General features: G+C 44.8%; 1 pseudogene; it reads left to right on the top strand.

Moving 5' to 3' along the window:
• Positions 1-2,078: 2,078 nt before the first annotated feature.
• Positions 2,079-2,195, top strand: LOC136650145 (5S ribosomal RNA; annotated as a pseudogene).
• The last annotated feature ends 9,959 nt before the right edge of the window (positions 2,196-12,154 follow it).

The following is a 12,154-nucleotide window of genomic DNA, read 5'->3' on the forward strand; positions in this document are numbered from 1 at the left end:
CTTGGGCTATAAAGCAGGATATAAGTGTTTTCAATCCATCAATATCCAGTGGCTCTAGAAGTCTGATACTGTGTTGATAGACACACATGAGAAGTCCGGCATGTGAACTGCATCAGCAAATGTAATGCTAGAAAAATTGGGTCATGGCAGGGCTGAATAAAACAATTTCCGGTGGGCTAAATGGATAGGTGGCTTCCTGTTTTATTAAGAAATCAATCTGACACACAGTAACAGAAATGCAGGGAGGCAGTCAAGTTGAAGAAGTTTCCTGGAGTTTATGTACAGAAAAAGGCAAGTAAAATGCAATTGCAAGGAGGGCTGGAAGGAAGCGGATGCACGAAGGCAAGAATCAGAAAGTGGAGATCCTGACTGCGTTTAAATTCTAGTCAGCGAGGACAGAATGAAACTGAAAGCTGTATATAGATCAAAGATCCCCACAAAATGAAGGTCACCCAGAGATCAGGCAGGGGAAATAAATTGGTAACATGAGATGGAGAAAGGCTGAGAGATCAGAACAATAGTCAGAATAAGTGTAAGGTTCAAAGCCCTGCCAGACAGAGAGCGGATCAGGAATCAAGCAAGCATCGCCAGCGTTAACCTTTGTCACCCTTTTTAGAAAGTGGAAAATCTCAACTAGTGCTGTGCTGAATTCTCAACAGAACTACTGAAGTTGCCATTTCAGGGAGCACAAAAATGTTCATGACACGCACACACACTCCACTTCTTCGCCCATTTTTTACACCAGTTCACAGTGATTGATTCCCAAACCTGGTGCAGCTTGGGGCCTGGGGCATGAGCTTGTCTCCATTGCTAAAGAAGCTACTTCTCTTTTCCCATGGACTGGAATTCACATCCAAATGTGCACCCTGCCGGGTTCACTCCAGTAGACGTTCGTGCAAGTGGAAAGGCTTTGTGCCTATTAGGGGGAGTGCAAATTCCACCAACTTTTCCACTGCCAGTCCCACAAGAGTCCTCCAGCCCTTGAGTTCAGTTTGGTTCCCTTGAGGGCTACAGCATGGGGACGGCAACAATAAAAGTCGTTCTTGGTTCTCTGGATCTGTGTCATTGAAAGCAACATCCAAATGTGAATATCACTTTTCTGCACTACATTACTTTGAATGGAATTCACATATGGGTATGCATCCCAACATGAGGAAGCCTTGATCCAATTGCCTCCGCAATCCCTCTTTCTGATACCTAATTCTTTGAGAGTAACAGAGGACTCTTTCATGAGTGTGGGTGAAACATGCTAATACAGCTATTTTCAATCTTTTTCATCTCACAGCATGCTGAAAAGGTGCTAAAATTGTCAAAGCATACCATCAGTTTTTTGACAATTGTCGAGGCACACCATGTTGCTGGGGGGGGGGCTCACACCACCAATGGCCCTATTAATAAATGACCTGGACCATTCACGGCACATCAGTGTGCCATGGTACAGTGGCTGAAAATCGCTGTGTTTGTAGAATACTAGAGTGAAGAAGGAGAAACAACTCTCTGGTTTCTTCATCACTGCCTCCTTTTTCTCACATAGGAGTTGGTGTTCCTCTAGGATGGGAACAATTTGTTCAGTTTAAATCTTGACATAGCAATAATCTTAATCATTTTATAAAATTTAATGGAGGAACTAGAGGATGGTTGTATTTACTATAAAAATAAATCCTCCTGGATTCTTGACCTGCTAAAACACCAATTCATTGCATTATTGTAGCATAGGAGCAAAGATGGAAAACTTCATGGCAGTTCAATATGCAGTAATGCTGGGATATTCTGTACTTTTTCCTAAATCAGGGACCAATCCTATCCAACTTTCCAGCCACAGTGCTGTTCCGTGGTAAGGGATCACATGTTCCCATACCTTAAGAAGGTCCCAGTGACTGCCCCTCCTCCGCAGGATGCAGTACATACCCCACTGGCACAACTGCACCAGTACTGGAAAATTGGATAGGATTAGGCCCTCAGTCTACACAAAAATGTGAGTATATGTTACAATAAATATCAGAAACTTGAGGTGTGCACCAAATGTTCTCCATTTTCACCTTGGGGGATGAAAAGAAGGCTAAAAATATTTTCCCCAGAACAGCAACTGTTACCCTGCACATGCCCGATCTCATCTGATCTCGGAAGCTAAGCAGGGTCAGGCCTGGTTAGTACTTGGATGGGAGACCGCCTGGGAATACCGGGTGCTGTAGGCTTATACCATAGTCTTTCGAGACTGAAGGTTGCCAACCATTATCCACCATTTTGTTTTCAATATTGTTAAATTGCTATGGCTTCTCCTCTCTGCTTTATCTTTAGCACCATTTTCCTGCTGGATTATTGCTCTTCTCCTCTTCTTGGCATTTTAATGAGGACCCTGTGAATTGTCACTGAGTTTCCCCTTTAGGTTCAGAGCGTCTCTCTACTTCCCAATGTATAGGAGTTGTCCCATAACTATCTGAGTCATAAATCAAACCAAGGGGAAAATTTCAGTGCCTTGCTATATTTCTGAATTAGCAGACTAGAATAACATGATTGGTTACAAGTAAAATGAGCAGGTACAGAATGATGACATTGTGCCTTAAGGACACAATAAAACTTAAAGTAGCAATCAAAAAGGAAAACATGACAAGACACAACAAGAAATGTCACCTTAACAATTAATGTAACCGATAGACATATTGAATTTAACAGTAACAATAATAATAATAATAAAACTTTATTTTTATCCTGCCCTTCTCCCTAACGGGACCCAAGACTAGCAGCCCAATCCTATCCATGTCTACTCAGAAGTAAGCCCCATTAGAGTCAATTGGGCTTACTCCCATTAAAACGTGGATAGGATTGGGCTGTAACCCAGTTCCTAGCTAGATGAAGGAATGATCTGAATTTACATCATCATGATGAAGTCTTTCCATCTTTTTTATTCCCTCTTCATATAGCCCTCCTATAAGCTGTTCTTCATGCTATACTCTGGCCCTCTCCCCACATGTAAACGGACAACCTTGTTGCACAGAAGAAAGCCTTCCTTTATAAAGCACACGTTCTGCTGACCATTCTTTTCTTTCTATACTCCAAAGGGAACTTTGCCAGTTTCATTTGCAGAAGCGGAGAGTGCGCTGTCAAGCGAGATTTTAAAATCTATTACCTGCGTTCATGGAGGAAAAGAGTGGACATATCAATTCTAAGTAGCCTTTTACAGCCAATATACCCTTCAGGCTGGTCTCAAATGGCTTTTCATGGGTGATGGGTCAGCCCATCCATGAGATTGATGGAGGCAGTCACTTCAGGAAGCAGACTGGCAAGGAATGCCCACCTTCATCTGCCCACTTGGCTCCACTGTTCCTCCTCTTCCTCCCATTCCCTGTATTGGACAAGGGAGAGGGTAAAAGAGCAGAAGAGGCAAGTATACCCTCCCCCATACTTCCTCTTTTGCTCCATCCCCATCTTCTTGGTCCCAATTAGGAAATGGGAGGAACAGAGCCTGGCACATCACCAGGTAATAGGGGGCAGCATTTGGCACACCGCCTCAGGTGCCAGGAGAGCCTGGGCTGGCTCTGGTGTTGTTCTAAGCTAATAAGCCCCAACCACTGTTGCCTTGTGAGAAAGATTTGCCAGCCCTCTGACCATTCCGTTTGTCACCTGTACCTTTTCCTGCACATCCAAGAGGTCAGGTGAAGTAGCTGCTTTAGGCAATGTTTTGGGGGAAGAAGTGAATTGGTGGTGATGCCCCATGTCTGTCTGCTGCCTTCTCCAGTCCATTGCCCACCCAGTCACTTCACCCTGCATTCTGATCATCTTCACACTTGCTGAGAATGAACAGGAAGAGCATTGGGGAGCAGCATCCTCTACCTTTAGCATCGCTGCTGCAAGCAAGTAATCACAGCTGTGGGGCTGGAAGAGACAGCAGCAAGCTGCTGCAATTCTGTTCCAATCCCATCCCTTGCAGGAGAGCAATGCTGGGCCTCTTCTTCCTCCTTGCTTGTCTGGTCGCTTCTTCCAAATGGATGAGCATCCTGGCAGCAGAATATGCCTGTCTGGAAGAAGCACCTGGGCAAGCAAGGAGGAGGCATCAGAACCAGCTCAGGCAGGGATAGGAGATCCAGGATCACTCTATTACTGCCACTTCTTACCCACCAGCCGAATCTTACTGAGTGGGAAGTTCTGGGAGTTAAAGAGGAACAAAAGAAAAAGAAAAAAGAGGCAGAACATTTTGATAACCTTTTCAGTTTGATCTGGGCCTTTTGTCTTCTTGGGTTGAGGTGACCAAGAAGTAGGGGTGCCAGGGGTGGAGCTGTAAGTGCTCAATGGCTCTGAAACTCACTGTGCAAGCAGCCCATCCCCTTTGCTCTCAAAGCCTGTCCTGGGGTGAAAGCAAAGCAGAGGAGACACCTCTGCATTGCTTTCATTCCTCTGAATGGCCCCGAGAGCAAAGGGGAAGGGCAGCTTTCATGGTGAGTTTCGGAGCCATGCAGCACTTACAGCTCTGTCCCCCCTGACTCCGTTGCTGGAGGTGACCAGACTTGTGTATAGTATTCCAAATGTAGCCACACCATAGATTTGGCAGTATTAGAAATCTTTCAGAGAAATCCTAACTTGCACTGGTATAGCCAGGCTGCATAGCCTGTGCAGTATCCAACACAGGTTAGGAGCAGATTGGAGGTCACCTCAAGGTAAAGGAGGTCTGGGCAGGAGGTCTGGTGTAGAGGGTAGAGCCTCTGTTTGCCTGAAGATAACATCCGAAGGTCACCAGTTTGAGGCCACCGGCACCGTGAACGGCGAGACCTTGAAGCAGGTGACAAGCCTAGCCGAGTTATGCTGTTATTCCACCTGCTCTTTGGCCGCTGTCAGCCTGTGTGGGAGGAAAATGGAGGCCAGAATGTGATACCAGATCATTAAAGATTCATCTGAAATGTTGTGGTTCTTGAAAGACAGAACCTTCTTCAATTGTAAAAATCCCTATGGGGATTTAGAACAGCCTGCCTATGTAAACCATCTTGAATTAAAGTCTGAGGAGAAATCTGACGACCAAGAAAGACGGTATATAAATACCTGTATTATTATTATTATTATTATTATTATTAAAGGGATATTTTTCCCCTTACCCCAAGTAACATCCCAGCCACACTATGGCTATTTGGATCTGTGCAGGCTATTTAGCTGGTGCACATTCGAGAAGCCCATGTAGGGCTGCCTGGCCCAGGAACAGGGGTTAGAATACGACATGCACCCCTCCTGGGCCTGATCCATCTCCCGTTGTTGCCTCCCTGCTTCCAAAATGCCCTCCCTCTTCCACCCCCGTGCCACCCAGCACACAATTACCTGTGCTGGCTGGCACAGGGACTGGATCTGGCACTGGCAGACCAGTGCACATGTTTGGGCTGGCTGCTACCTTTCAAGTCATTGCAGGCATGCCTCACAGCAACTCCTAGTTAGAATTGGTCTGCCCTTCTCAATTCATTTCCTAATGAACCCTAGCATAGAATTTTGCCTTTTTTCACAGCTGGGTCAACATTTTCACTGACGTACCCACTACAACACCAAGATTCATTCATTCATTCATTCATCCCTTCACATTTTTATACCATCCTTCCTCCAAGAAGGCTCAGGGAGATGTACATGGTAAGGTCCCTTTTCTGACTCCTAATTGACAATTCAGGACCCACCAGTGCTGATCGAACGTGAAGATGGGAATCCCCCACCCCCCAACGTCCATCACTTAACACTTGTTAATACTGAATCACATTTCCCATTAGATTGCCCATTTACTCAGTGATATATAAAAGGGCCTATGAGTGACACTAATAAGACCTGCCATCTCTAGGGGTGATGGTGCTGCTGATCTTTTCCTTCTTTACCTGTCACTCTGCAGACTCCTGCTCACTAGAATGAACTCGAAATTCTGGAAGGATTCATTTATTCATGAAGTTTCCTTCTGTGTGTTTTGGGACAGTTCACTGCTTACAGACATCACTAATTAGCACAAAACAAGCCAATACCAATTGGATCTTTTGTGATGTCGGAGCAGTAACCTTGGCTTGAAGCCTATAAACTTTCAAGCTTCTGTCATTGTGAAGAAGAGAATGTTCACATGATGTTTTCTTTCAGAAGGCATATGGCTGGATTTTAGTTTCAGTTTTAAGCTGGAAACATGGTGGATTTATTTTTCCTGGTTGTGTTTTAACATATGAATTGGATTGATTTTTATGGTTGTATTGTGTCTTTTTTTATGTCAGTTTCATTACTGGAAACAATTCCATGTTACAGTATATTAAAGAGCAGTCTATAAACAAAATAAATAAATAAGTAATGAAGAAATGCCCAATTAATTCCAATGAATAGGCAGTCTAAACATTTGAGGTTTTGATAATGGATGGAGGGACTAAATCAATAGTATCAATTATTGCTGATTCAGTCCTAGAAATACAGTGGCTCATCATTGCCTAAAAGATGAGGCTAAATAGAGCAAACATTCTTACTGGATTTTCTCTGGCCCACAGAGTTTTACTAGCCCTTATGTGTGTTTTAATCTTTTCTAGGTGTTCCCACTGTAGCTCTCTGCTGACTGAGATGCAAAGTCCCAGTGTTATACACATGAATCAGAAAGAAAGGCCTGTTCGTTTCCTTTTCCTACATTTAGAGGAAGATTTTTCAACAGTGTTCGTAAGCCATTTCACTCATTTCACTACAGACTGCTCCATGCCAAGAGAATACAACTTGCAACTAAGCTAAGAATAGAACTACAATTCCTAGAGCAGTGTTTCACAAACTGTGGGTCGCAAGCAAATTTCAGGTGGGTCTCCATTCATTTCAATATTTTATTTTTAATATATTAGACTTGATGCTACCATGGTATGTGACTGCATTTGGGGAAATGTTACAGATCTGTACTTTTAACAAGCTATTATGTAAATACTTTTAACAATGATAGTCAATGGGACTTACTCCTGGGTAAGTGTGGGTAAGATTGCAGCCTAGGATTGTTAAAAATGTTCCTGCTTGATGATGTCACTTCTGGTCATGACATCACTTCCGGTGGGCCCTGACAGATTCCATTTTTAATAGTGGGTCCTGGTGCTAAATGTGTGAGAACCACTGTCCTAGAGAATTCAACTGGCTACTGCACACTTTTCTGGTGTGCTAGGGTGGCCACCTCATCACCACCCCCCTACACAAGTTTACTCAACTATTGTTTCCCCATATTGTAAGATGATCCCATAGTAAGTGTTGCAGCCTCCGCTCTTCTCATGACACTCAGGATGACCAGATACAATGGAGGACAGAGTGCTTATACTTTCAACCATTGCATAGAAGAGGGAATTTTGGCAGATGCAGCTCAACATGGAAGGGTCTAAAAAGCTGCACTTGCCAAGATCCCCTCTTCTATACATGGTTAGAGATTTAGGGCACAATCCTAACCAGGTCTACTCAGAAGTAAGTCCTATTTTGTTCAATGGGGCTTACTCTCAGGAAAGTGTGGTTAGGATGGCAACCATAGGCACTCCATCCTCCATTGTATCTGGTCACCCTGATGATACTGCATGTAGAAATATGCATGGAAGGGGGTAGGGAGGTGGGCAGATTGGGGCCAGGAAGGGGGTGGGTTTGGCAGCAGCAGTGTCCACCAGCTCCTAATCCCCTTCCTGGGCCTGATCCACCTGCACTGATTAATTTAGACTCATGCCAGCTCTGTAGCTGATGCAGGTCCAAATTGGACCATAGCAGGGCTTAAAGTGGGAAAAGGAAACAAATATTCCATTGGCCCAAGAGACCAAAATTCCCCCATGGGATACAGCAGCAGCTGCACTGCATCACCACTTAGGGAGTTAGTCAGGATTTGGCTGTGTGAAGCCCAGAAGCAGGGTGGATGAAGGAGGGGTGCACAGTAAGCTATGAGCCAGTGATGTGCAGTCAGGATAGGCAGGTGAGGCAGAGTCTCACCTAACACAGCAAGTTAAAAAAAAAAAAAAAAAAGACCCAGCAAATTTACACAAACATACCTTACGTCTTTCCCAAGCTGCTCCTTTCTGTTCCTGCTCCAGCTCAGTCCATTTAAAGCAACACACACACATACCACAGAGGGAACAAGGAGAACAGCCAATCAGCTCAGTCTCTATGGTTGTTTGCAAGGGACAAAATAGGCAGGGACACCTGTGCAATTAATCCCCATTTGCCCACTAATAATAAAGACAGCACTTGTGTCATCAGTCTCTGGGGAGGCATCAGGAAGAGTTGCCTCAAGCAGGTTAAACTGTAAGCAAGGGTGACTTCCAATTAAAAAAACAAAACAAAACAGGGTGGCTGTCTTTTAATCAAAAAATAGCAGGATGCATGCACCAGCAAACTTTGGGGAGGCAGTACTACTGTTAAGAAGAAGAAACCGTGAACAAAGCTGGTAGCCTGTGAAACCAACTGCTCTGTATAACACTGGGAAAAGCAGCTTTTTGGTTGCTTCAGGGGGTCTGTGCTGAGCTCTCCCTAGCTCCAAGTGGGGGAAGGAGAAGTGAGTTGTTTTTTAATTATTTGGGGGGGGGTGTTTCAGAGACTGAGCTTTATTTCTGGAGAGGGGAGACTGATTTATTTATTTTATTTATTTATTTATTTCTGGAAGGAGGGGGGGAGAGCATACGAGTTTCAGAGACTGAGTTTTATAAAGGGGGAGGGAGGGGGGAAGTGAGTGCACATTGCCTCCCCTGGCCTGGATCTCACCACATGTCATGAGCTGAAGGGGAAATTAAGGGAAGGATAGATGGAGGAGAAGAATGCTTGAGGAAAAAGGACACCTGTTCCTTACTGGCAGGCAGGAAAGTTTAGAGGACTGGGGACTGTGAGACAAGATGTTGGCAAAGCATAGTTACAGTCTGTTTTGACCAGGATAGGGATGCTGTTCCTTTAAGAGTTGCACAGTAGGAGAATTCTGCTAGTTGTAGTCTCCATTATCACTTCAGCATTATGACTTAACAAACGAAGGTGGGCATTGAGAGCCAAGAGGTAGAGTGGGGGATGATGATAATGAGTAGTAGTAGTATCATTATCATTACCATTTATCTACTGCTTTTCAACAACAACAAAAAAAGTGTTCATAAAGCATTTTACAGAGAAGATTAAATGATTCTCTGTCCCAAAGGGGCTCGCAATCTAAAAAGATGCAGAAGAACACAAACTGTCACTAGAAAAGGCACTCTGCTGGTGTGAAAAGGGGCAGTTACTCTCCCCTTAATCTCCCCTTTCAAGGAGCACCACTGGAAAAATGCCTCTTTGCCCACTTAAGTAGGGTAACTTAGGTCACAATCCTAACCTATAGGTGCCCCAGCAGAGCACCTAGTAGCCCTGCCAGCAGGAAGGCCTGCACCTTTCTGCTGGTGCCAGCACCGGGAGCAACACACATTGGAGCAGGTATGTTCCCACTGGGCAGGTGGGGGAAGGTGGGGAGAGGGTGGAACAGGATGGGGAGGGTGCATCAGGCCCAGGGTGGGACGGGATCAACAGCACTGGCACACACTGTATAGTGTCAGCCTTCCTGGGTCTGATCCACCAATACTGATCAACTCAGACTTGCACCAGTGATTTTTGCTGGCATGTGTTCAAGTAGACCCATTGCACTGGCTAGGGACAAATGTCCCCTTACCTTGAGGAGACATCTAGCCTGCAAAGTCACACTGGTGCTGCTTCACTGGGTTGGGCTGCCCATTTCATATGTTTGGCTATTTCAGACAATATGCTGACCAGACCATCCTAATCATCTGTGGGAGGCATGAGGTTGTGTGTGCCTGCTCCCCTCCATTGTGCTGTCCCACAACTGTATACACTCTGTGCATTGAGGAGAAGTTCAGATGAACCAACCCCCACACAATTAGGCAACAACTGGACAGTTCACCAGAGAAAGATGTGTTCCCACACTCCTTCCCCATGTGGTGGGGACAGGACAGCATTGTCTGAACTGGCCCATCAGTTTGAATGAAGAAACCAGTTCCTGGGCTGTAGGCTTCTAGCAAAGAAGTCAGGTTGGTTTTTGCACTTTTTATATACATTATAGTATCTAACATTGCTGTTGCCAAACCACTATAACATCCTGTTTGGAGGATTTCCAAAGCTGTTAGAAATGAGGATGTCTTAGCTTTTCTAAGCACTGGGAGTATAGAGAGACTTGGTCCCCATTCTCGTCTCATCTAAATCTTGCCATTGCCTTTCCTATCATTTTTTGCATTATGCTTTAACTCCTTATCATTAATAGCTGTTAATGATTTAAAAATGAACAGTGCAGAACAAAGCACTGCAGAAAAACCTTTGAAATACGAACAGCAAGTGTTTCACGTTCATACCATTACTTGAATCATATATAGAGACATAGGATTTGTAATAGGAAGGCTTATTAGCTTAACCAGTTTTCTATAATGAAGAATCTGTCTGGATTTGCTTTGTGGAGAAGATCACAGTTGAATGAGATGACAGCATATTAAGAAACACAGCTTCTGTGCCAAATTAAATGTGCGAAAATATTGTTGAGGATAAATGTGCTGCTCTATTTCAGCTGTATGTACAGTTCAAATGAAGGTGCCATCTAATAACAACAGCAATTTCAAGTTATCAACAAAGTATGCAATATGAACAGCTGGGATTTGTGATACCAGACATAAGAAAGAGGCATATGCCCTGCTTTGCACAGAAGCTAATTTATACTAGGGATAACAGCACTTCACAGTGTAACATGAAACTACGGGATTTCAAAAAGGGCATGGTGACTTCTTCAGTCCATATTTATTTATTTATGGAAAGCGTTACGTACTACTATCCGACCATCACAGGGTCAGTGGATCTTAGGTTCCGGGGAAATATCTTAGCCAGCCATCACCTGACCACCCTGACCAGTGCTCCTGCTGTCACCCTTTTTCTCTTCCACCGCCTCCTCCTCCCAGCTTCCTGCCTGAGTTTTTAAAAAGCAGATGGGGTGAGGAAGAGAATGAAGAAGTAAAGATCCATTCTAGATCAGCAGCCTTGTCTCCTCCACTGGAGACAAGAGATCTTGTCTCCTCCTCACCTTCCTTACCCTTTGAAATAACAGAGTGAGAACTAAAGAACATAAGAAGAGCCATTCATGGATCAAGCCAAAAGCTCATCTAGTCCCGCTTCCGGTATCTCACAGTGGCTCACCAGATCCCTCAGGGAGAACACAAGATAACAAGATACCTAAATCCTGTTGCCATTCCCTTGCATTTGACATTCAGAGTTAGCCTACTTCTAAAAGTAGAAGGTTGCATATACCCATCATGGAGACTGCATATACACAGGAGGTTGCATATACCCAGGGCTTTTTTTGTAATGGAACGCACCGGAACGGCGTTCCGGCACCTTTTTCCCCCCTCCTCCTGGCCCCCACCTTTTTCCCCTCCCTGCGCCACCCAGCACTGCTGGCTAAGGAGGGATTCGAACCTCCAACCTTGTGCTCCACAGCCCAGCACTCTCTCCATTGGGCTTTAGGAAAGCCTAGAGTTACAGTGTTCAGAACTAATATATAAGGTCCTGAGCCCAGCTGGTGGCCATCAGCGCCTCAAGTATTAGTTCCAAACACTTTGAGCCTAAGACTTCCAATGGCTCAGTTACTAAAGTGCTGGTCTGTGGAGCCAGAGGTTGGGAGTTCAAATCCCTGTAAGGAATAATTTTTTTTCTTCTTCTTTTTTTTTAGGTGGGGAGGTAAATAAATAAAAGATTACACTTGTTAATCTTAAACTTGTTCTTGTAAGTGGGTTCCTGCACCTTTTATTTTTTTTTTTACAAAAAAAGCACTGCCCCTGCCTCACCGCACTCAGCTCTCGCCTGAGCCCAGCCCACCTTTCCTCTCCCCGCGCTCTGCTTCCCCACGCTCAGCTACCAAGCCGGTGAGGGCGTGGGGACATGTGCTGAGGAGGAGGAGGAGGAGGACGATGAGGGACAGCAAGCCAGGGAGATGAGTTGCAGCACCCAGGTACTGGCTTGGCAAGAGGAGGGGGGAAGGAAGCTGGCTGGTGCAGCCCCTGCACCTGAGACAGCCTAGGCATGTCTACTGAGAAGTAAGTCCCCTTGTGTTCAGTGGGGCTTACTCCCAGGAAAATGTGGATGGGATTGCAGCCCAAGCCCAAGCTATGCAGGTCTACTCAGAAGCAAGTAATTCATTCATTTTTATAGTTATTAATATAAG

The sequence above is a fragment of the Tiliqua scincoides genome, chromosome 4 (genome assembly GCF_035046505.1).
Source record: "Tiliqua scincoides isolate rTilSci1 chromosome 4, rTilSci1.hap2, whole genome shotgun sequence".
NCBI lineage: Eukaryota > Metazoa > Chordata > Lepidosauria > Squamata > Scincidae > Tiliqua > Tiliqua scincoides.